The 27,134-nt window shown below is 35.4% G+C and overlaps 1 protein-coding gene across 3 annotated transcripts in view; it reads right to left on the reverse strand.

The window, feature by feature from the left end:
• Nucleotides 1-27,134, reverse strand: part of LOC117989611 (semaphorin-2A-like) — a 420,606-nt gene that overhangs the window by 386,638 nt on the left and 6,834 nt on the right. For 2 of the 3 annotated variants that reach the window (XM_069503904.1, XM_069503902.1), the window contains exon 2: nt 12,184-12,221. The gene's annotated coding sequence lies outside the window, so the exon portion shown is untranslated. Of the gene's footprint in view, nt 1-12,183; nt 12,222-25,259; nt 25,396-27,134 lie in introns of all 3 variants that reach the window. The other variant, XM_069503903.1, reaches the window with a different exon arrangement.

Consider the following 27,134-nt stretch of genomic DNA (forward strand, 5'->3'; position numbering starts at 1 on the left):
TTATCTCGGCTGTCTAAAATTAATAAACTTCTACTTCGGAATATTATGCCAATACCTATTAATTTTAGAAACAGTAGGTAACAGACAGTAAAAGCTCAAAGCTCAGTGGCTCAACGATTAATATAACGGAATTTAATAAAAAAAAACCGGCCAAGTGCGAGTCAGACTCGCGAACCGAGGGTTCCGTACTACAGTCGTATTTTTCGACATTTTGCACGATAAATCAAAAGCATAATTGAGTTTTATTATATTATGTATAAAATTTAAAGTACGAATAAAAAGGTTAAGTTAAATATTAACCAATAGTGAAATTTTTACATGTATTTCGAAATGTTCTTAATTCGTACACAAAAATAACATTAGCTGTCGAAAATTGCGCAACATAATACCTAACTTTTATGTCCCATAAAAAAAACTTAAGCTATTCCTCAGTTTTGGGGATATAAAACCATAAAGAAACTTTGAAAAATATTGCTCACCTAAAGGGCGTCGACAATGTCGATTGCCTACCATTTATTTTCTAGGATGTAATAAAGCAGTTACATAATCGAGTGTTGCTAGTTTTTATACCATTGGTAGTTTTATTGACTTGCCTGGTTTTTTGTTACTAATTTAAAAACTGGATCCAAGGTAGTTTTTTCAGATACATTTGTTGGGGAGTAGTTAAATCATATTATAAGTAAGTGAGACAGAATACATTTTCACTTCCGTGGGGTTTCTCACAGCACATCATGGCTTTTTTTAAATGAACGTTACTACTTAAATTTTATCTATATACCTCCAGCAGGCTGCAGACTTAGCACCAAAGTTTGACGGCTACAAAATAATGATCTTCGCTGACACCACAGCATTGGCTTAAATGCCAAAATACCGTGAATTCAGGCAATTCTGATTATTCAATGAAAGTTAGGTATGTTTCAAGTTATTGTTTTTTTTTAAACCAACAATACAACTGTTTTTTAAAAAAAAAAAACAATTTGTCATTTTCACACAAGTTATCAACAGGGAATGTGTTTAATTATTTTGATACGCATTGCTTATAATGCGCGATATCGTATGAAGTCACGCATATCCATCCTTCATTTTATTCCTGAAAAATTTAATTTAATATTCCATAAAGAGTTTTACAACTTAGAGAAAGAACGTAAATATATATTTACTCTATTAATTTATACAATATAAGTTGGTATCTATATTATAAAAAACTGTTTAAATAAACTCTGTTGTAGAATTGCCTTGTATGACAATTATGTCCACGTAGGTGGAAATATGAAAACTAAGCAATCTATTTTATTTACTTGTGATACGGATGGATACGGATACTAAAAAATATATGAGCACAATGCACATATACTGTACTATAAATATTCACTTCAAGCGCATTTGCAAACATTGGGCATTTCCATATTTTTCCTTTAATCCTCGGCATTCGTAGCAAAAAAATTATATTCAAAGCGCCATATATTACAGATAGCAGGTGTGCGATTCAGGAATAGTCCCGTCGGCAAACATACGCGGGCCATTATTATTATAGTTGCGTAGTAGCCCGAGAGCTTGTAGAAAATTTCTAGATATGTTTGATATAATGCCTCCCAAGTCTCAACCGAATTTCGGTCACGGCAGTCATCTCCATAGGGATTATAATTTTTGGATATAATAGGGCTCAAGTGTGTGAAAACATAGGCACACTCTCTATTCAGTCACTCTCATAGCCTGATGGGATGGAAATTCGACACGACCGGAGAGAGAACACAAGACGGGTGGATCACGCTTGGCACCAATTAAGTCACGACTGAATATCCCGCTAATCTGTTTTTATTTTAGTTTTTATATTCAGCTATTAATTTTATTAATAAAATTTAAAAATTTCATCTCATATACATGACATTCTGGCTGTCAGGTCTTAGTTAAACATAGTATTAGTAACGCAGGAGAATCACTTTACAAACTTGCGAGCACCTCTTCAAATTTTTCTACTAACTCTTGAACCAAAGTTTTTGCTCTTTCGTAGGCATTTCGTAGGCCATCTTGACATATCGAGGCGAGGCACGAAGAAGTGGTTTGTCATTGATTCAGTGGCACATCTGGCGACGAAACGCCTCGGGCTTTCCATTCTGATGACCTGACTTGACATTTTTATTGCTTGCCATTTTTCCTGCGGCCTCCAAGGCATTCCCGTTTATGGAAGCCACGCGAAATATTTTGGAAGTAAATGAGAACATGGTATCGTATTACACCTATTATAGGTGTGGTTTTAGTAGGCTTATATTGTAAAAAAAATCTGTATTAGGTACAAAAAAATGGGGACACATATTTTAGGTACCTACATATATGTACAAGAATCCTGATTCTGCTATTTCTAGTTTTTGTATTTTATTATTTTTCTCTACACAGTTGCATTTCTTCACTCTCTTTATTATTTTCCTCCAAAGAGTGCTAGTTACTACTTTTGGTAAAAGCAATAAGGGTGCCTTCGCATTTCTGGTTTTTGAGTATCCAATATTTTAAACTTCTCCAATAAATATATTGTTGTTTTTTTTTTGTGGAAATAAAGTCGATTCAAAAACTCGAAAACATATATTATTAAACTCTTCAAAAAAAAATTAAAAGCTTTTAACGCGTTTAAATCAATTTTCCCTTGACAATAAAAATATGAAATCAACATCGGGGCGAACTAATTCAAAGTTTGTCGTGTTTCGACAGAAGGAAAGTTTTGTTTGGTAAACAACTGTCAAACTACGCTACGGGTGCTCTTAAAACAAAACACAATTTGTCATGATTGATCAAAGAACTTGGACGAAACAAAGACGTTTTCTAAACAATAACGCCACTTTATTTTTAGGAAATTTGGCATTTTATTAAGGTGTATTCGAACTTATAATTAATGAAGCTTACAATGAGATAAAAAATTGTTTATGCTTTAATTTAGAAAACGTCGCCTTCTTTTATACTACGCTACTAATAATTTATTAAAACTTCCAAAGATCATAAAATCTGGATAGGAAAATTCCTAAATAAATTTTGAACCAATCAGGGCTAGCACAAACTATCTAGGGATCCAATTCGAGCATTTCCATATTTTCTAGGGCAAAGAAATTGTCAAAGAAGTAGGTAGGTAGTTCCACTGTTTTGAAATAAAAATTTTAGTAACTTAATTATTGTATGTAACTTTAAAATGACTTAATTATTGTATGTAACTCAGACCTTTTATCGGAAGGATCTAACTGCCAAACAAACAGCTATTTTAATCCACGTTAAATTGAGGTATTTTAAAGAACCTTAGATTAAAAGATGTCTATTCCTTTACTTACTACGTCGCATTCTCAAAACTACCTCATTCCAGCAATACTTACTTTCTTTTCACAACGACCACTTTTAATTTTACTTCAACCCCGTGAGTTTACTATGAGTTTACAATTTTTCCATTCGAAAATTATTTTCATCGTATATCAAAATAAACTCAATCTCACGTGTACGGTGTATACTTAAACAGATGCCTGGAATTGTATTCCAAACCGTTATCTGTATGTTCTTTTTTCAAAAACGAACGAGTTGTAGCAGTCACGAGGCTTTTTCCTCGAAAACTCGGTTTCGGGAATAAACAGTGCGATAAATATTCATGAGAGAGGCAAGCTTTCTTGTCATAGGCCTTGAGAGCCTGATGGATGGCGTGTCAGGAGCCTTGCTTTACTTATATTAAACAAAAGTACCTTATTTACGAGTACGTGTGACACCCGATTATTGTTGTCGAAATAAGAATTCATTTTCCGTTTTATGAAAAGTGTTTACCCCCTACATTGACCGAGAGTCGTTTTTCCTGTAGCGCATTTTTTGAAGCACGCTCGATGCCTAATCAAAAAGTGTGTAAACTTCACACTAATAACTTAGTTCTTAGTTATTTTGCGTACAAAATGACTTTTACGCGCTATTTTAACTTAATGTGTCAATTGTTATGTCAAAAAAACGATTTTAGTCACAGATCTGTCATTTTAGTCCATATTTTAAAGGTGAACCGTACTTTTCATATGACAGTTGACCCATGGAGTTAAAATGGCGCGTGAGAAATGACTGTACGGACTATAGTTAGTTTATGTTGTCAGTGTCGCTCAGTGTAGATATGTGTCACACACAGCGTATGAATTTATCTTCACTTTTTAAAATACCATTGTATGAGCTTTGCCTATCTGGAGTGCACTTTTAAAATACAATTGTATGAGCCTATCTTTACTTTTGAAAATGAAAATATTTTTGTAAACATGTAGGTACATATGTATGTTACGAGAAGGATACATGGGAACACAATATATTCAGTGACAAATTTGGAATAAACAAAATTTCCTCGGTGTTGCTAGCGCCTGATTTCCGGCGAGATTCGGAATTCCGTTGATAGCTGCCTACGGCGTTCACCGGAAACACCTAAATTTAGGAAATTTTTCTCCCGTAAGACATCGGCGCCAAGACACAGGGGTGTGGAGCATTTGGCACATTCATCTTATACTCCCGCTGCGACATAATAAGAGTTAAATGCTTAACATCCAGCACATCCGTAGTGCGGCAATGCTCTGTGGATTGATTTCCTTGCCAACTCGTGCCAAAAGCGTTTTTATGGGCCGCTTTTGCATTTATTCTGTAAATTATATTCTGTTTGTTTAAATGGTTTTACGCTATTGAATACTTTTATCTCTAATCTTATTTATGTTTATTTGCAAGCTTTGTTTGTAGCTTACAATATTTATTTCGATGCCCCTTTTGGTTCGTTATAATGGCCTAGTTGTGAGAACGCGGTGATAGCCTAGTGGTCAACAAGTCCGCCTTCTTTTCGAGAGGTCGGAGGTACGATGCCGGGCACGTACCTCTAACTTTTCAGAGTTATGTTTTTAAAACGATTAAAATATATCGCTTGCTTTGACGGTGAAGGAAAATATCGTGAGGAAACCTGCATGCCTGCCAGTTCTTCATGTTCTTAAAGTTGTGTGAAGTCTGCCAATTCACATTGGGCCAGCAGATCCGTGGTCAATAGTGGGCCGGTAATGGGTTCATCATGATGATGGTGATGGCCTAGTTGTGGCAACGCATATTAATCGATTGGGATTGTTAAGCTACGTGGACCCAACGACAACTGTATAGGTGACAAATTTGGCTTTTTCGTTTCCTCCATGACTCGTAGAGCATGTTAAACTGTCAATCCCGATTATTATCACTAATATATTCTGATATTAACAGTGAAAACGTCGGGTCAATGTATAGCATAGTCAGGCAATATATAGCATATAGCATAGTAATATAAATACACTCACAATCATGAGAAACAGGCTAGTATAATTTTATAATAGTAGAAAAATTCCAATATCATGTGCCTATCAAAATATGTAACTAAGTTTTGATCGATTTGACCCTATAACAGTCAAACGTCAGGCCCTATTTATTGCATTATACCTATTGCTATTTATTTCTTTGTTTATGTTTTTTGTCCAAGTCGCAAACATTATTAAATGGAATTCGTTTTTTGTATAGCTCCATCAAAATCGCAGACCCTATTAGTGAAATTGCTGTGACCGGCCTTCCAGAGAATTTCCTTTACTATCCAGATGTATTGAGCTCAAAGATACTTATGTCTATTAAAACAGAAAAAGGACCTTATTTTTTATAGGCACCGTATTTGTTTTCGATACAATAAATAAGCGACAAACGTCCTTGTAACTACATGGATTAAACCTTGCGTGTATCTACTATCTAATGGTAAATAAGTAAAATTATAATATTTCAAAATACGGTAATTTTATAATAACTATTTTAGATTTAAGTAGTCCTCACTGCTAAGGCCCCTGACCCGTTTCCATTAATTTAATAACGGTAGGAGTTTTCTTGGGATAATAATTATCTGCTTTAGTACTAGGTCTAGACCAGGGTAGATTAGCTACGGAAGTTCGGAGATTATCTTTTTTACTCCAAAAAAATCCATAAGAGATATGGTTTCGATGCCAATGTTACTTGGACATACTTTGCCAAGTAAAATAATATTATCATTCAAAATAATTTATTAAGTCTCACTAGCTTGGATATTTCAGAAACAGAGAAAATGTACTACTTATGTGTATAAAAATGTCTATTTGTTTTTAATAATAATTTGTGTTTAGTAGTATAGTAGTAGTAGTTTGGTACTCTTTCACTTCATGATACTCGAATTACTTTGATAGTGTTGTTACTCAAATTACTCTGAACTCATGACCTATGATGATGAGAATGAGTTAGTAAGGATGTACGTCAGTCCTAACCTCTATATATAGGTAATTATTGCAGAAATCGTATCCCTGTTTAATTAACTCTAAATCCTGTACCCGTAGTATAAGATTTTACGTCTCACCAAACCAAAACAAATTCCAGAGTCAAAATACTTCCGTGTTACAGTAAACTGGATCTTAAAAGCCTTGTTTTAAAGCTCAAGTTTGTCTACACTTCTACAGCCAGCGCTCCAAGCGGAAACATTGCGTAATTAAAATCAGTGGCATTGAATATTTGACTTCAATTCAAGGCTCTTTAGGTCCATTTTACTTTGATGTTATTGTGTTTCGACTCTCGAATTCTAGCAACGTTTGGTGAGACGTAAAATATTATACTACGGGTACTGGAGCTTTACTACGCGTCCTGAAAGTTTCCCACTCGTTGTAAGTAGGGTTACTACTGAGAGACTACTCTTAAACATACTAAAATATCTATAATAACATACCTGATTCAATTTAAGATTTAAGTTTTTTTTAGAAATTTAAGAAAACAAAATAACTTTTATTTATTTTAGGTATAGAAAAATCGACTTTAGTACATTTTAGTTACAGATGATAGCCGCGATTTCACCCGTGTGGATTTAGGTTCTTTAAAATGGTTACTCTTTGTTTTCTGGAATAAAAAGTAGTCTCTGTCGCTCTCCAGGTCTTTAACTATACGAAAAATTACGTTTAGTTAATTATTTTTAATAACCCATCCGCTCAACCGTTTCAACCGCTCAATTTGGTACAGAGATAGCTTGCATCCCGGAAATTTACATAGGATGCCTTTTATCTTAGAACATCAAAGGGTTCCAACGGGATTTGAAAAACCTAAATCCACGCTGGTGAAGCCTCGGGCATCATCGGGTTAATTAATTTGTGAATGTTCTGCTTTTAGTTTTTAAAGCCCGCATAAACAGTTACAGTTCTTGCAATTCACGAAGGCTAGTGAACTTTACTTGTGGTAACATCGTTTACATGATCATTGCGTAAGTGTGCATGCATGTCGGACCAATCAGTCGCGAGTAAGCGCTGTCAAACGCACATATTTAGTGTACCTTACGTATACCGATACGACTTAAAAACAAGCATGAGTCAGTGGCCTTCGTGAAATGCAAGAACTATAAGAAAAAGATGTCCTAAGTATATTGCGATAGGCCGCTGACATAGAATATAATATTAATATACAACCCCCCAGAGAAATCCGAACGATAGTGCTCGAGGCGCGCCCTCATTTATCTCAACAATCAAACAAACGGCACGATAATGACGTTACTTACATCCCGGCATTCTTGACTTATTATATTTTATTATATCATTATTATACATAATCTCTTCTTTATGCTTTTCTTTAAGTGCATATTGGCAAATCTCACATATATCTTGGAGAACAATATGAAAAACTCTTAGGCAGGTTTTGAAACTCACATAACTCTAAAATGATAGATGGGCGTACTCGGGATCAAAACCCGGAGCACCTGAATTTGTGCACGAGTAAGTAGTTCGTTTCGTAGCTAAAGTCACGGCATTTGACAGCTCTAAATTAAATTTAAAACTGTCAAACTGTATCTGTCCTTTTCGAAATGCATTGGTAAGACGAGGATGCGAATACTCTAAAATTTAAGTGTGCACTGAATCAGTACCATGGTATAGGTAAATTAATGTTATTTTAATTTATTCATATAAAACTCAAATTTATTGAATTTTGTCAAAAATGATAAATGGGTGCTCATTTCAATAATAATTATTTATCGAATACAATTTTTAATTTCCGTTTGAAAACTGTTAATAATTAATGAATGAGTTTCAACGAGCCATACCTACAGTGTGAAATAAATAATTTTTGGCCTAGGTAATATTTTCCTCGGTCGTGTTTTCAAAATAAATATTAATTCACCTAACTGTGTTATTATTATTGTGATTGTATTTCCTTAAAATCCATAATACGAAAGTGATTCTGTCAGTCTGCATGTCTAATACATTTTTACGACTCAACCGCAGAACCTCAGAACCGATCTTGACATTTGGCACGGAGATACTGTTTTTGCATTGGATAACCAACCTACATATAGTCCGCGACAGGTCGAGATAGTAATCGGGGAGAAAACGCCCCGTACACCCGCACTGCCTCCGCGTTAACCAGGTGCAGGCGAGCGCGGGTGACGTGCGGGTATGCGTGGCGTCCCCTCGCCTCATATCCCAATTGCCATCTCGACCAATCGCGTACTATATAGGATAGTTTTTATCCAGGGAAAACAAAGAATTACCACTTAGAAGTTTGACGGAGACGTTCGACATCTTAGTTCTTACCCATATTATAAATGCGAAAGTGTGTTTGTTTGTTGGTTTTTCCTTCACTCACGCTATAACGGAGCTACGGATCGACGTGATTTTTTGCATGGATGATGTAGTTAATAATCTGGACAGGACATGAGTAGATTACTTTTTATCTAGGATATTTTTATTTCAAAGAATATTAGACATTTTAAATGACTAATATTCCCCTTTCCTCTCCAACTAAGCGTCAAGCTTGTGCTAGGAGTAGGTACGAAAATAGTGCAACGGGCGGGGTTTGAACCGTCGACCTTTCGGTTTTCAGTCCACTCCTCTACCCGTTGAGCTAAGGCTCTAAAAGGTCTAAGGTCCTAGGTCCTAGATATATCTCCAATAAATGATAAGGTAGCCTAGTTCTAGAGTAGGGCTGCCAATTGGAATGGTATTTCGTAAAGAGTTCCTATGGGATCTTCAAAAACCAAAACCAAGCGGCTTTATTTGTCGGCACTAGTTAGAAAGTATACTTATAAAGATAAAAGTCGCACTTAAAAACCCTAACTTAAAATAATGTACCCAACTTTTTTGAGCATTACACATAAAAAGCACCCTATTTACTTCGCTAAAAGTGACAAATGCTATCTCTCCGGGTTAAAAAGGCAAATAAATATTGTTATAAAGGACTCCTTTATCTTCCGCATCTAGTCACATTGGCCGGACCGCTGTCCATCCACCTTATATATCATCTTTTCAACGTTTTATCACTCCACGGGCGAGGGAACTCGGACAATTGCGTAAAATTGTGGATATACAAAAACGAACGTTTTTTAAAAGGGGACTGTCGAGAATGTTTCGTAAATTCGTTGCAAGGGATGTATTTCATACATAGATAGCGGTATAATATTATGTGTTACGATGACATTCGTTTTGTACTTGACTAGCGTATGCTCGCGACTTCGTCCTCATGGACTACAAAGCTCCAATTTCACTCCCTTAGTAGTTGAATTTTCAAAACCCTTTCTTAGCGGATTTTCGTCATAATAGCTATTTGCAATCTGCATGCCTAATTTCAGCCCGATCCGTTCAGTAATTTGAGCTGTGCGTTGATAGATTAGTCAGTCAGTCAGTCAGTCACCTTTTCCTTTTATATTTTTAGATTAGCTGACTAGCTAGAGTTTAGAAAGAGTGTGTTTACCTATTAATTATATCGTGAAGTTATATTACCCAATTACAAGAAAATTTAAGTAATGATGATTAATTTAGCAATATTTTAGCAAATGACAGTTACAGAGGCTGGAAACTACAGTACGCGGCAGAAAGTCATAGAAAGTAATGTACACCTTTAGAATGACAATTCGGCTTTGTAGAGCGTTGTCTCTGTCACTCATATGTGACGTTTGGTCAGTATCGAGGACAGAGACAGTAGTCTATAAAACAGCTAACTCTTTCTAAAGGTTGATGTACATTATTTTCTGCGGCCTACTGTATATTATGGCTGTTGTGCTATGTAATCTGACGTCAGCAGTTTTGTCGACGTTGCACTTGCCCTCTCCCGAACTGTTGGCTCGCGACCACCTCTACTACAGTTTATCCATGTATTTGTAACTAAATATAAATATTAAGCAGATGTTCATCTTAACTTTAGAATCATCTCTTCAGCCCAGTTAGAGAACTCCGCGCAACTCGCAGAGAGTGAGAGACCCGCTCAGTCCCACATATGCTACAGGTACTTACAATATCTTTTCCCTCTGAATTTTTAATTTAGAATTCATGACATAAGGTCAAATTACACATTAATTGTACACTTTCAGGTAAAATAACATCAATAAGCTACCTTAAATACAACTAAAACCAAAACAAATCCACTCACTCACAAATCCCCGCTATCTACAAAATGCATACACAACTATGAAAGTATATACGGTCAGTTTAAAGTTATCCTATGATTCATCAAGCGAAATTGAACTCTACTACAATATCTTAAGGTATAAGTATAGTTTCAAATCTGTATACATTGTGTCGTCCACATTTTCTCCGGTTTTCTACACGGTTACCTCTCGAGGCACTCAATGATGTACATGAATAGACTGTCCGACGTAGGTCTTTTCATCGTTTATCGTATGGCACGGACGAGGGAATACAATCACTACAAGGATTGAATACTTGTTCAGATAGGTTAAAGTAGTATGTTAAATATGTGCGCGGATTAAATTAAACGTTGTATTTTTTATTGAGGAATGCTGTTTGCATAAAGGAATTAATCAGTTATTGTTATACGTCGATAACAAACGCCGCAGCCGCAGTGGATGACGATGCGACGTTCAAATAAGTAACTAACTTCAAAATAGATTCGAGTCCGTGGAATTTCAACTTTGTACACATGCACATTAGAATTACGCTACTGAAGCAACAAAACTGATCGCACATGCAGCTATACGCAAAGGATAACGCAAGTATTTGCTCTCGTTCCTATAGCAATTTATTACCGTAGCGTGTAGAATCCACTAGCTCATATCCTCATAGTTAACGATAAGGGATTTTGACCAAGAGTTAACAATTAAGGGAAGAGTAAAGAGAAACTTGTGCAACCTTATGTTTTTTTTTTGTGGTCTAATTAAGCTTAAAAGTACTTTAACTGTTCAATAAGCGGCAGGTTCTCAATCAACGAAATACGCACACTAGATTGGCTATTCCAAACAAGATAACATGATGGCCAGTGTCATGTTTTGTTTAACAGATTTTTGGAACAGGATTTTTGTTCGGAATAGTCATTCTAATTTATGCCCTCGAGCAATTTACAAAACATAATCTAACCTTATCTTTTATTAAATGTGTTCATGTACAAAAATAGGCTTATAATAGCAAGGCTCGGTTCATTAATGATAATAAAGGGGTGTATCGCGTCCATCAATGTTAGTTTTAACGTGACCCAAATAGCGGTATGGTTTTATGTTATTAGCTAAAATAAAGTCATTAAACAATATGGGGTCATATTGTATAATAAAACTAGTCAAGTGAATGTGGCTGGCCACAAAGTTATTAATGTTTTATAGAACGCTTTATTGGATTAAAAATTCATAATTATATTTTACTACTTTCTAGAATTTAGATTAACGTAAGTGGTTTTAATTGGACGTAAAAGCGGTTAGCTGTAAGTACTGACGTCATTAAAGCACAAAATGTATAATAGTACTAACTATAAAAAAGATTTCCCGATATATTAAAAATAAAACAGGTTAGTTTATATTGGTTTTTAAATCAAATTAATTTATTGATGTGGCCATATTATCTGTATTTGAAACATTAAAAGAACCATGAAATAATTGAAAGTACGTTTTCTACAGTTTTTCTCAAAGAGCATTCATATTTTTGGAATGCAAGACACTAAAATTTTAATTACCAAGGGTAGGTATACTGTGTATTAAAATACTAACTGTCGTACTCAGAGTCGCTTAATCGTTACTTAAGTTTAGTTAAAACGAGACAGAGCTATATCTCCCACATAAATCTGTCTCGTTTTAACTTAATCTTAAGTAACGATTAGCGACTCTGAGTACGGCAGTAAGTCAATCAGACCCTAATACCTAATACACCTTTTCTTCTGAAATGGGAAAACAATTTACAAATAAAATTCTAAATAAAAGCTTACCGTCACTCGTAATCTTCTTCATCCTTACAGAAATATACCTGAAAAAAAATACAGACGGTATTACGACCAGTCATAAATAAGAAGTGTATTTAATCTCTAATTATACTTATAAGAGAAAACGTTCAAATATCGCAATATTAATAATTCAAAACGCGTTTAACGTTTTCTTTTGAGTGTAGGCAAAAACATTTGTACTTTTTCATTTTGTTGAAATACAACCTTCGTACACGCCCGTCTTGCTTATACAACGGACCGGGGAGTTGTAAATCATTTTAATAATTGATCCGTTGGAAATATTCACGATATTCTAGCGGGAGGTAATACTGGAAGAATAGATGAAAAACGCTCTAGCCCTAAATATTTTCCCTCAGGCTACGGTTTTTACGAATTAAATTTAGTACCTACGTAAAAAAGCACTGTATCACGGTAATGTTTTGTTGAAACTAAGTAGGAAGTGATTCATAATTCAGGATATTTGATTAAAACATTTCGGTGTCCACAGTATCGGTAATAATGATGATGACATATTCATCATCATTATTACCGATCACCCATTTTCACGATTTCGGATAAGACGTTGAATAGGTTACTAGTGACATGACGAATTACTTGAAAAATTCTCGATTTATATTTTTCGGTTTCAGACTGGACTTGGTGCATAAACGCTTTTAGGTCCAGTTTCTTAAGAGGCAGTTTTTACATTGGGATTGCCGTTAAAATATTGACCGCCAATTAAAATTAAAATAAGTTGCAAAGTTGTAAGGGGTTTTTAACTATGAACCAAACTTTATCTTTAATCATGGAGGCATGAATACTGACTTAAGTGTAACCCACTTAGCTTTTTTTGGTGATTAAAATTTAAAGGTGACTGACGACTGTTATATAACTTTAACCGTCAGTCATGCATCTGGACCGTAGTCAAAACTGTCACGTTCTGACACGTTCTGAGTTATGAGCTCTACATAAATATGAAAGTAGTACTATAATAAAAATTGTATTTTAAAAATTCAAACGCAATATACGAGATAGCGATGTAGAAGATATAACGTTACCGTTTCCTGTCTCCAAGGGAATTCTGTCAGGAAATGCATTTGGTAGCAAAGTGTGTGTTCTTGAATAAAATTCTCAAATTCAAGCATAATGGTGAATGTTGATTGTGACCTAGTTGTGACAACCAGTACTCACTGATTGTAATTGTTAAGCAAATTTGACCCAAGTTAGTAACTGGATGAGTGACCGATTTTGGAGATCCAATTAGATGAAGAGAGAGCCTCAATAGCTCAACCGGTAAAGGAGTGGACTGAAAACCGAAAGGTCGAGGGTCAAACCCCGCCCGTTGCACTATTGTCGTACCTACTCCTAGCACAAGCCTGACGCTTAGTTGGAGAGGAAAGGGGAATATTAGTCATTTAACATGGCTAATATTCTTTAAAAAAAATCGGTCTTTCCGTTCCTCAGAAATCACGTTTTAAGGTGTCAGTCGGTCACAGTTATTATCACTAACATCTGATTTTAACTGTTAAAACAAAGACAAAAAATCTCGTTATCTTAGTCCAGTTGTACCTATGCGGAATGATCTGAGAATCCAACGCTTTACTATCCCACGTGAACACCTACCATTGTGATTAATGAAAAAAGGTCAACCTTCAGCAATGGGGAATATGACTATTGTTAGACGGCGTAAAAACTAGGTGATTTTATTATCTGTGGCGTGCTCTGCGGAGTAGCGAATCTATGCGAAACGTCATTCTGAAATGGCGCGTAGAAAGAGGTGTTTGCTCTTGTGCTCTTATAATTAAGAATTACTATGTGAACAGTGAATAAAAGTCCTCTAAAGGATATCAAAGTGATTTTCATTCTAATACTATAAAGAAACTCAGATAATATTACCGGATCACATATTGCTTGCACATAATTTTAACGTGCTCTCGGTCGGTTATTATTACTAAAGTCTGATAATGACTGTGAAAAATCCTAAAAGTCGAAGCCCCGTGAGGATTTTTTAAAACTTAAATACCCGCGGACGAAGCTGTGGGTATTGTCTAGTTAATAACACTAATATTATAAAGGCGAACGTTTTTATTTGTATGTAAATGTTTGTTACTCTTTCACGAAAAAAAACTCGATGTATTTGGTTGAAATTTAGAATGGAGATTATACCGTGGATACATATATACCTAGACTAAACCTATATCCACGAAATCGAACGAAGTCGTGGGCATCATCTAGTAATAAAATAAATAGAGCGCATTTAAGTGTTTCTTTTCAATCTGCCGTCTAAAGAAAATAGACGTGACAACAATTGACGGCTAATTCATAATTTCCATAACAATGGGAGGGAAATCTAAAAGAATAAGGACGTAGCCTCGCCAATCTCTTGTAGTCAAATTGATTTCTCGAAAGCTGAATTCATTCCTTTATATTCGTTTGAAAGACTTTAAGAGAAATTGCTTTTAATGATGCTGGCTATACTTTTTTTTTATTTAGATACAAGTTAGACCTTGACTGCAATCTCACCTGGTAGTAAGTGATGATGCAGTCTAAGATGGTAGCAGGCTAACATGGAAGGGGTATGGCAGTTTTTTATTAAACCCGTAGGTAGGTACACCTTTGGTTTCTACACGGCATCGTACCGGAACGCTAAATCGCTTGGCAGCACGGCTTTGCCGGTAGGTTGGTAACTAGCCACGGCCGAAGCCTCCCACCAGACCAGACCAGAAATTAAGAAATTATAAAATTCCGAACCCCTGCCAGGAATCGAACCCGGGACCTTGCTTACCGCTGCGCCAGGGAGCTTGTACAGACTACTATATACTTACTTAGTTAAGATAAATTTTATTAAAATATGTCATGGCGCGACATTTGATCGAACCCATGCATTTTCGGTACGTTTATTACCGACCTCTTTACTGACACAAGTACGGTGGACCTACGATTGCCGACCTGTTTTTGAAGCTACTAGATTTTTGTCATTTTGGCGCTAATAGCAGCAATTATATGAGCGTCATGTGATCGTACAATGAACTTAATTTTGGTGATGAGACACCTGCCAACATAGTGTCAACTCGAAAACCTTTAGAAACAAAGTGTCATTTTTAATTTCCAGTACGTTCGGTGGTGTGTTTCGGGATGCACAAAAAATAACTGTCATTTTGTATGGCACACCAATTCCAGCGTACTTATTTAAGTCTATATCAGTGTTTATTACTCCATGAGTATGTTATATCTCCCCGAATTTGGACATCGGACATGTTCTTAAGACTGGCATCCGTAGTAACCCGAATTCAGTATAACGACTGACTCAGAATTATTTTGCTTGTCTCTCTCTCTCTCTCTCTCTCTGCGTTACTTTCCTCATTGTTGAGGGTCGTGACTATTTTCAATTAATCACATAATGATAGGTGTTTTGTGGGATAATAATACTCTGCTTATAAAAAAATTATCTGTTTCAAATGGTAACTGCAAAAAGTTGAAGAATTTTAGATTCTTATGATAAGAAACGGATATTTTGATTGATCATCATTCATCGCTAAATGACAGTAGGGGAAATATTTTTGTAAATGTAGATATCAAGTGACAAAAGGTGATATTTTGTTTGCTTCACTAATGGTGACCTTCGCACGAAAGGAAATGAGCGGTACCAACAACCATTAAGTAACAAAGCTGCTAAAAATCCGAATATAAATGTCAACCATAGTTTCATTAGTAGCTGCTGCCGCACAGAACAGTTTTTTTTATATTCTAGGTGCTGCAGGTTTGTGAAATAATAATTGAAGTTGATTGAAGTCATAAGTCCCGCAAATTGCTAATGCGCGTGGCCGCCATTTTAGTGACGTTAGCACTAGACTGAAGTTTCGAGCTGATGGTATATTTTTATTTCGGCTGAAGTCACAATGACATCATTTCGATGTTAATGAGACATGGTTCCAGCGCAATAGCAATTTGCGGAACTTATTATATTAATATTACACGAGCCATCAAAATTGTACTAAACAATTATTATTTTTTACTAAATTGCCATATCAATTCAAAGTGCTTAATTTAATTTAAAACATGATGCAAAATGACAGTTCATTTTTGTGCCGATTCAAAGTCCCCATCGAGCGTATCGGAAAATAAAATTTTACATTGTGTTAAATGGTTTTCGTGTTAACACTATGTTGGCAGTTGCTTCGTCATTAAGTCTTACAAAAATTAGCGCAAAAATGGCAACAATCAAGTTGCTTCAAAAACATGTCGGCAAATGCAAGCTCAACGTACTTATATAAGTACTTATTAGCTAGTTAGTGTAAAAGACAAAGACTCCCTTGATATACGAAAAAGCCAGCATTTCAATTATTTGGCAAAAGTAATGGTTCATTGCGTATGTCAACTTAGCTTTACAAAGCCATTCAAACTTTGATCTTATCGACTTGATGAAAGTTTGAAACAAAAAAGTCCCTGCCATCTGGCTCCGGCTCTCTATTTAATAAAAACATCGATTTTGGAGCTTGGAACTTGTGAAATCCATATTTTAATCTCAAGTTAGATAATATTAGTAAAATTCCTTGATGTATAAGCACTCTACGCTCGGGGGCCCAAAAGTTTGGCGAACTCAATAAACTTGAATTATGACTCCGGCGAAGATTTACGTCTAAGAGATTGACTGTATTCGTTAGGCCGTTTGCGAATAAAGACCGCTATTAAAGGCGCTGTATACCTACTTCGTGAATTATGTCCTTCTAAATAATGGCGAAATCTCTTACGACACGCGCTTGTTGTTCAAGTTTATATTTATTTGACTTTCTTTAATAAATTTTATGAGATTCTTGGTGTCTACTTTTTACAAGAGCTTTCACAATTGAATTACAAAAGCTCGAAGAAATTTTTTGTAAAAAAATATTTTTGTGTGCATCAAAGATTTAACAAAAATGTCTTGTCATCAAAAAAAATTGTGTAGGTACCAGTTTGGAATTTGGATCTCTTTCTACTGGTTCGGCAGTTATGTGAAACTATGTGAAATATCTAACATTAAAATCATCAACATGAGCAACACATTGCCGGCTCATTGCAGAGCACGGGTCTTCTCACAGAGTGAGAAGGGTTTTGGCCATAGTCTATCACGCTGGCCAAGTGCGGATTGGCAGACTTCACACACCTTTGAGAATATTATGGAGAACTCTCAGCCATGACGGTTTCCTCTCGATGTTTTCCTTCACCGTTAAAACAAGTGATATTTTAATTACTTAAAACGCACATAGGTAACTCTGAAAAGTTAGAGGTGAGTGCCCGGGATCAAACCCCTGACCTCCGATAAGGAGGTGGACGTCCTAACCACTAGGTTATCAGAACTGTGCTATCACAGCTTATTCAATATAGGTCCCATAATAGTACTGCATCGTCCTTACCTTGGTACTAAGAAATTCATAAATACATAAATGAAATAGCATGATTAGGGTTAATTCAGACCACCCGGCGGAATCCGTCCGGTCTTATTTACATAAGCTTCATTTATTCCTTCATACCTGTAAGCAGGGATCACGCGGATACCGCTACTCAACTGTCTAAAATTGATTAGTATGACGTCCACGCAGAGTAATAATTTATTAGAACATGCCTAGAAGAAGATTCTTAAAAACTTTGCGGTTATACGCGTTTTGGGCGTAAAAGGAGCACCGCGATTGACTGAACGAGGTTTTTACCGCAGTTTAAATCGCATGGCTCGCATCCAAGCGTTATTCGTATGTCTACATATTTTAAGATTTATTAGGTAGTATAGTTTATAGAATTTAAGAATTATATTTATGACTAGCTTATGCTCGCGACTTCGCCCGCGTGTACTACACTTTCAAACGCATATTTTACCCCCTTACGGGTTAAATTTTGAAGGATCCTTTCTTAGCGGTTGTCTACGTATATGTATAGCTACCTGCATGCCTAATTTCAGTCCGATCCGTCAGTAGTTTGAGCTGTCAGTCAGTCAGTTAGTCAGTTTTACCTTTTATATATTTAGATATTAGTTGAATGGAGAAAAAATTACTAAAAAGATTTTTTTTAATATTAAAAAGAAATAAAGTTCAGTGAAGTCAGCTCTCAAGCTACGAGGCAGCCCCTTCACTAAGTCATGCGATAAATTATAAATGAAATATTCAAAACGCTTTGTGCTCTGGTGTGAAAAACTAGGATAATCCCACCACTTTACCAGCTTAATCAGCTAAGGATTAAATGGTTTTTATAGATAATGGTTACGAACAAATTAATGAAATGAGTTAAAATTATATATCAAGTATGAAAATTAGTGTTACAATTCATATAGTAAGAGCGGTACCGCACTCATCATCACATCAAAGCGGGTCAACTTGATTATTACAATGATATAGATAATCACAATGTCGTAACTCGTAACACTCATACAATCAACGCAACGCATACTTAGAAAATTCTTGTCCAACAATTGACGTCTCCAGATTGAAAATATTTGAAAATATGAAGGTACTGATGGTGATCGTAATCTTGTTATTAGCAGAAATAACGATAGACTTATAAGGGTGCATTTCCACTGCGTAACACAGTGCTCGAAATCCTCACTCTACATCAGTAGAAACTATGTGTTGAAGCGCCTACAACATCTTCGCAGCAAATGCGTACCAATTCGTCGACTCATAATTTTATCGTTCATTTAATTATTTAATTGTTTCTTTATAGTATTTTGTTATTGTATATATATAAATTAGTCACTTTTATAACTCATGTTTAATATTTTGGAATCAAACATTAATAATCTAAAATCACACATTTATTATCTTTTCCAAATGTCAGTTCATGCAACATAATATTTTTATAACCACCCGCAATTTTCTATATATTTTTTGTATCGATTGACGTTTTCATAAAATTCCTTTTGTTCTTCTTGTTAAAAACTAACCAACGGTCTGCGCGCAATAAATCATTTTACAACTGCAAGAAAAATCTTTAAATTGTCATCCACGCATCTACACTATGTAATTGGTCAAATGGGGAAGATGACTACTAGTCAAATCAGCGACTTTTTATCAAACGTCAAAAACTTCTATGAAATCACAGATATGATGAACTTTTTTATTTAAATCAATAATTTCAAATGGTTAGCAAACTTAAAACTAACAGTGGACAATGGACATGGATTTTACGAATTTTGGAATTCCTAAGAAATAATTTATTTTTGACATAGTCATCATCGCAATTCACGGTCCGCTCCGCTCCACTCCGCCCAGCTCTGGGCCAGTGGAAACGCACCTTAAATCTGTGTTTCAATGTTAATATCTATGTTATGTATGTTCTGTGTTAATTCGTGTTTAGCCACTACTGTAAAAATATCATACGCACATTGATTTAAATATAAGATGCCAATTCATAGAATTGATACAATCGTTTCAAAAGTAGGTAACAAAAGTTTACCTCCCATTTTCTTTTAACAAGCATACCTTTAGGCCATTTATTCGTAGTAAAAATAAAACAAACAGTAGGGTCAATTTTTTAGGGAGCACTTCATAGGAATCACATCACGTACGTTTAGTTTTACTGTCGCTCAGTTTATCTCCATCGAAGGGATGCGTATACTACCTACATTCTTGCTCAGTGAACTCTGTAAAATCAACTTGGATTGCTTTTCTACTGCGGTTTAAGTTTACTCGTTTACGACAAAAATTTGTACGTTATTTTAAAGTTTTTAGTTTTGGTAAATTACCTACCTACATCATTACTTACAACTTACAATACATCACTCACCTAGATTTTGCCGATGACGATATATTCTTCATTGCAGATACTCTGGAGGACCATAATGCAATGCTTAATAACCTTAACAGAGTTTCTCAAAGGGTATTATCGAGATAGTGTGATAGATATGAGGACAATATTACTTACATAATATGGTAAAACACGACTAGTGATTTTTTGGAAATACTAAAAAGACTAATAAATCACGCAATGCGCAGGTTTAAGATCAGAATTCATTTTCCAGACGCCAACTGAATTATGCTGCTTTTTCGTTATTTTCGTATTACAATATAGCTGCATTGTTGTAGCGCGAAGTGCACACGTAGCATGTTGTGTAGCGAATTATCGTAGCACCGTGGTAGCTTAAGCTACGAAGCCTTTTTTAATCCCTTTGCACTACAGTGTTTGTAGGCTGCGTATAATGTAGTAACGGTTTTGAATTATGAAATGGATCGAATTTTACTTCTTTTTCTGGCAAAACTATCGTCTACTGGAGGAACATCAAGGGAAACAGGGGAAAATCCAGGGGAACATCCATCTACCGCCGTAGAATGATCGCAATCGCGTTTGATTGGCCGACACTTTTGCACTATTGGCAGAAATGCATTGTTGCAGTCTGCTGCTTAATCACTGCCCTTATTATAAATGCAAAAGTGTGTTCGTTTGATGGTTTATTTGTTTCTTGGTTTTTCCTTCAATCACGTCACAGCGGAGCAACGGATTGACGTGATTTTTGCCTGGGTATAGTTGAAGACCTGGACAGTGATTAGGTCTGTTGTAATCGGAAAATGAATGAGATCCCACGGGATTTTTAATAAACTAAATCTACACAGATAAAGTCGCGGGCATTAGCTAGTAATAGATATTGAGCCAATTACAATTCAGATTGTAACAAAGATTTATGCAATTTTTTGCCTCACTTCTGGTGATGTATATCTATAACGTCATCATAAAAATATCTCGCCCCGAAGGAAAAATGAGAGTGAAGTCGCCATTGTATAGCCTTTTAATTACTTTCAAAAGCATATTTCAAATTTCAATTTTAATTAATACCTCAATCTTTAATCAGATCTTGCTATGGTCCTAACCTTTTTTTATGGAATTCGTGACCGTCAAAATCGTTGCGTCGATTCGGGCATATTTTTAATTTGTCGCCCCAGGTTTCGGCGGCCCCTGGCTGGAGGATGGGAGGGAGGTAGGGGAGGCAATAAGTGCCCCCCCCCCCCCCCCCTTTTTCACCGGTACTAAGGGTCTGGTTACACTGGCGAAGCGACGCAACGTGAAGCCGTTTATTTGTGTTAGGCAAAATTTCTAAAAGAGTCATACAGTTTTTACGTTACGTATCTACATTCTATGTTCTCCATTGAATAGGTTCTACAGCACCACTGCAAAATTACTGTTCCTCACAGCTCAACATCACAGGCCTGTTCGACACGCAGTTCCTCTAAAATATCAAAAAGCATACGAAATATGTTTTTCTTTTTAAATTCATAGACTAATTGCTTGGCTGTAATCAGACCTGCTGGCAAGTGATGATCCAGCCTAAAATGGAGTGCGTTTGCCTAGAAGATGTCTATTCACTCTTGACTTGAAGATACCTATATTTATATCATTTCATGTGTTTCCTATGTATTTCTATCTTGCTAAAAAATCTTTTTAACATTATTATGTTGCGTTTTCAGCGGTGTTTTATGTCCACTAAGGGATGCGACTACATACACTATTATATTTCTCTTAGAGTAGATTCTTCTGAAAAAAACGCGCGCCGCTTCGCTCGTCAGGATACGCCAACCCTTACTCCCGTGCACTGATTTGATAACGCCGTTTGTTTCAAGTGGCTCCCGCGAGAACCATCACTTTCAGGCCAGTTTTTGTTGTAATTGAATCCATTTCCGACACTCAACATTAAAAGCGTTTGAATAAAAATTTTAACGAACTCAGATAAGATTGGATAATGATCTCCAAAGTACCGGAACCTTAATTTGGAATGACTCGCTTATTCTGATAATAAAAATATGAAAGAGATTTAAATAGAGATTTAATTTGTAAAAATAACTAGATGATGCCGGCAACTTTGTCCACGTGGATATGGGGTTTTAAAATCCCGTAGGAACTCTTTTATTTTCTGGGATCAAAAGTAACCTATGTCACTCTCAGTCTTAAACTATATCCATGCATAAAATCATACCAATCCGTTGCTCCATTGCAGCGTGATTGAAGGACAAACCTACAAACCAATAAACCAACAAACAAACACTTTCGAATGTATAATAAGGGTAGGAATTATGACCCAAGTCTTTATTAGTTTTTAGGTGCAATTCCTATGCTTAAAAAATGTAAATTTAGTCAAAGAAGTGAGTCTAAGGTTGCCCTTTACAAAGTGTTTTAATTTGAAGGCAGTTTAAAATACATAAAGTAAGTAAGAATTTAAAAAAAGTATACACAAGATTAGTTAAGTATTAAATTGTAGGCAGGTCCTACCTACTTATTATATGAAGCTTCTTGTGAAATGAGAACCTATTTATCTGTTGTCAAGAAGTTTTAGGGATTTTCATCCTTGATATCTGTTCCGAACAATATAATAGTAACCATAAAATGAGCAAAGTTTCAAGGGAAGTTAAATTAATCTTCTGATTTCTGTCGTCTAACTTGGATAAAATAACTTTGAAAGATATCCTCTCATCACAATAATTATAAAGATAATAATAAACCAACAAAACAACAAACAAACACACTTTCGCATTTATAATATAGGTAGTGATTTACTAATAGAAAAAAACTTTGCAAACTTTATAGTTTTATAGAATAATATAAAGTTATCACTACCCCTATTATAAATGTGAAAGTGTGTTAATTTGTTGGTTTGTTGGTTTGTCCTTCAATCACGTTACTACGGAGCAACGGATCAACGTGATTTTTTGCATGGGTAAAGTTAAAGACCTGGAGAGTGATAAAGGTTACTTTTTATCCCAAAAAAATCAAAGAGATCCCACGGGATTTTTAAAAACCTAAATCCACGCGAACGAAGTCTGCTAGCGGCATCAGCTAGTATTGTCATAAGTGTGATAATAATTATATAATGATAATTCAAATTGAAGCATTTCTTTTAAACATGAGATGCTTAAATCTTTAGAAAGCAACACAACAAAAAAGCCATTTTACGATCAAATGGATTAGTGTATCTTGTTCTTAGCTAGGTACTTTTACTCTTTGGATTTCCCATTTTTCTTCAAAGCGCCTTACTTCCCCTATCTCCCCTTCGAAATGCTATAGGCGACAGTGATTGCCACACATCACTCGCTACTCGCTTGTGAGTACACGGCAATAAAAAAAACTGGCCAAGTGCGAATCAGACTTGCGCACTGAAGGTTCCGTAGTACAATAGTATTTTGTCGAAATTTTGCACGATAAATCAAAAACTACTTACTAGATCTCGTTCAAACCAATTTTCGGTGGAAGTTTGCATGGTAATGGACATCATATTATATATTTTTTAGTTTTATCATTCTCTTTTATTCGAAGTTACAGGGTATATATACAAATGATATTAGAAATCTCAATATCATTTTTGAAGACCTATCCATAGATACCCCACACGTGTAGGTTTAATGAAAAAAAAATTTTTGAGTTTCAGTTCTAAGTATGGGGAACCCCAAATTTTTTTTTTCTATTTTTGTGTAAAAATCTTAATGCGGATTACAGAATACATCTTCTTACCAAGTTTCAACAGTATAGCTATTATAGTTTCGGAAAACAGTGGCTGTGACATACGGACGGACAGACGGACAGACAGATAATATGACGAATCTATAAGGGTTCCGTTTTTTGCCATTCGGCTACGGAACCCTAAAAATGTTCCTGTAAATGTTTCAAACAACGGTTAAATTTCAATTGCACATAACAAACAACAGCCTAACTTAAAAGTGCAATCAATATTTTCCATTACTGTCTTTTTTCTATGCAACAAAGCTCAATATTTGCAAACTCTATTCCAATTCAGCTTGAAGGGTAAACAATGGATTTGTTCTCTCTATACGACACTACACCGATTCGACTTTTTGCATTCAAAATATTACGATTTTTTCTTTATTCTATTTATGTGATACTAATAAAACATACTTACTTTAATTATACAAAACTCTCTCTCTCTATACGGAGGACCCTCAGATTTATATAAAAAAGTACATAATAAATTACGTACTTAACATTTTTTGTATCTTGTCATCTGTGTTTTGTGGTTCAATAAAGCATACACATACATACATACATACATATTATATACATAATAAAGTAATATTAGAATTATTGGCAGTAATTTGCCAAACAGGGCACTATACTTGTACCTAACTATCAATTTAGTTCAATTTAGAGTTCGTTAGGTATGAATAAGCACCAATGTCACGATTGTCGTACGATGTAAAAGTGGTCAATGTATGTTCGTATATTGTCTAACGAGTCATGAATGTCAGGTAGTTTGCTTGCGTGTCACTAATTGTTGGTCGTTGTTGCCGACTCGACTCATTGAAAATGTATCGGATTTTTTCAACATGTCCATTTTTAAATATTCCTTTTACGTTGTTCTGGCTATTAATTAAAAATAAAATTGCAGGTTGGTTATAATAATTGTCAGACTCTTGCTTTTATCGTTTTACTCTTTATTTAAAACTTATTTTGTATGGGTGGACTGAATAGCTGGAAATGTTTCAATATACTCGTGGGTATCAATTATATCCGCTGTGAACCGCTATAATCTTGAATCTTTAATCTAATAGCTATTAAAGAAATTGTTAAAGTGTTTGTTTATTTTTCATGCATGTAGAACTTACTACACCAATAATTTAGATGCAACTCTTTCAGTTAGACCACATATTGTTTTTAAAAAACTGCTGCAATAAAGAACAAAAATCATAGTTTACTAGAACCAAAGATTTCAAGCCGTAAAATACGTATGTGAAGCCGTATAATACATAAAATATGAAGCTGGGGATAGCAATAAGATTCTAATAAAGATAGTATTCACATAATAATAGACACAAAAATAAAATATTTCGTGTATAATACTAGATGATGCTCGCGACTTCGTCCGTGTGGATTTAGGTTTTTTAAAAATCCCGTGGGAACTCTTTAGTTAGCCGGGATAAAAAGTAGCCTACGAGTATGTCCTGCCTCGGAATGTAAGCTAACTCTGTACCAAATTTCATAAAAATTGGTTGAACTGTTGGGCCGTGAAAAGCTAGCAGACGACAGACAGACACACTTTCGCATTTATAATATTAGTATGGATAGTGTAATATTGCTTAAGTCGGGATTATCTATAGGAATACGAGTAACAGATATACCTTTATAAGCTTTGTATCCCATTTGAGCAGCCTCTGGCCGAACACCTTCGCTTTAGAAAAACTGAGACTGGTCAAACGGATTCTTCTGCTCATTCGTTTCCACTAAAAGCTTAATCCATATTGAGAGTCCTTTGAGCTAAAAATAACCCAACAAAGGTAGGTACCTATCTTAGCGTTTGAACTATCGTGAGTGATTTTCATTATACACCCGGCTTTACTCACGTGTTTAGTCGACGTTAGCCTTCGAAAAAGGACCCCGGAAGGGTTTGAAACTAGTCGGGCTAACGTCGACTAAACACGTGAGTAAAGCCGGGTGTGAGATATGTATAATAGGTACCTTTCTGCTGTCGTTGAAAGATTCATGGTACATTTTGGGTCAGATTAAGGCTGAGACTAAAGTACAGCCTTCACTCGAGGCAGCTACTAGTTAATATAAAGCATTATTATAGGTCTTTAAAAAAAGGGTTGTCCAGAGGAGGTCATTTTTAGAGTTCCTCAAAAGGAAAAAGGAACCCTTATAGAATCACTTTGTTGTCTCTCTGTCTGTCTGTCCGTCTGTCGTGTCTGTCAAGAAAACCTATAGGGTACTTCCGTTGACCTAGAATCATGAAGTTTGGCAGATAGTAGGTCTTATTGCACAAGTAAAGGAAAAAATCCGAAAACCGTGAATTTGTGATTACGTCATTAAGAAAATTAAAGTTCATGAACAAATAATTTGTATTTTCAAAGTAAGGTATGTAGTAACTCATGTATGGGTATTTACTAATAGTGTGTAAATATCGGCTCGACCATCTCACTGTCCACGTCTTCCCTGTGCGGCGGTCCGAGCTCGACTGACCGCCTCAGTACGATTACGCTCCCACGCACACTGCGTGGGGTGCAGAATGCAGATTCGAGACGACAGTGTCTTGAATGTAGTATAATATTATGTGTTAGTATGAATGTAAGTTTGTATGTATTATTTGCCTGTATGCTACAAGGTAATTAAGTAAGATAACCTGTACATTCTAAAAAAGATTTTTATTTATTTTTATGCATAATAGTTTTTGATTCATCGTGCAAAATGTCGGAAAAATACCCTTGGTGCGCGTACTCGTACTTGATGGTTTCTAATTATAAGACCACCTTTGATGCGTGCTTAATTTTATTATTTGTCCACTTAGTGGGAGGTCACCTAAGTAGTAATGAATGCGACATCGTATTATCCTAAACAGAAAATGGTTTCAATGTTAGAACGTAGGTCAGACCTAGATATATGTGTATATTTTTCATTTTCTTATCCGATGACATTAAATCAGGCCCAGTCTATGAGGCCCCTTATCGTTTTCTACGCGATATCGTATTGGAACACGGTCAATAAGTTATGTACCCAAGTTATGAGCATATTTTAATTAGGTATTACGTATTCTAGACTCATCCTAACTTAAGATGAATATACAAGTAAGGTCTAATAAAAGTGTGTTAAGTAAAGAGATAAACCTGGTTCGCGGGAAAGTTTTAAAGCTTTTCAACGCCAAATGAAGTTTTAATCCTTATTGAGTTGGAAATGTATGTATGTGGTGGGAATCCTTTTTGAATTTATCTTATACAGTGTTTCTCAAAGTGTACGGCGTCGTCGTAATACAACACGCTTACGCGAAAATCGTGTGAATTCTTTTTAAGTATGTTAAGGTATCTGACACAGAGTAGTAGCACTTGATCAAATTGTTAATTAAACGATGATCATTATCAAAACTATCATGCTTAAGGTTTTAAAATAAACCTAATTGAATATGTAAATTTCTTTAAAGAAATTTAGTTCCTATTCTGTTTTATAATAGTATCGGCACTGGTCCATACAAGTTTGAGAGCCACAGATCATGTGGGAGACACGAT

This window comes from Maniola hyperantus, chromosome 16 (assembly GCF_902806685.2).
Source record: "Maniola hyperantus chromosome 16, iAphHyp1.2, whole genome shotgun sequence".
Taxonomy (NCBI): Eukaryota; Metazoa; Arthropoda; class Insecta; order Lepidoptera; family Nymphalidae; genus Maniola; species Maniola hyperantus.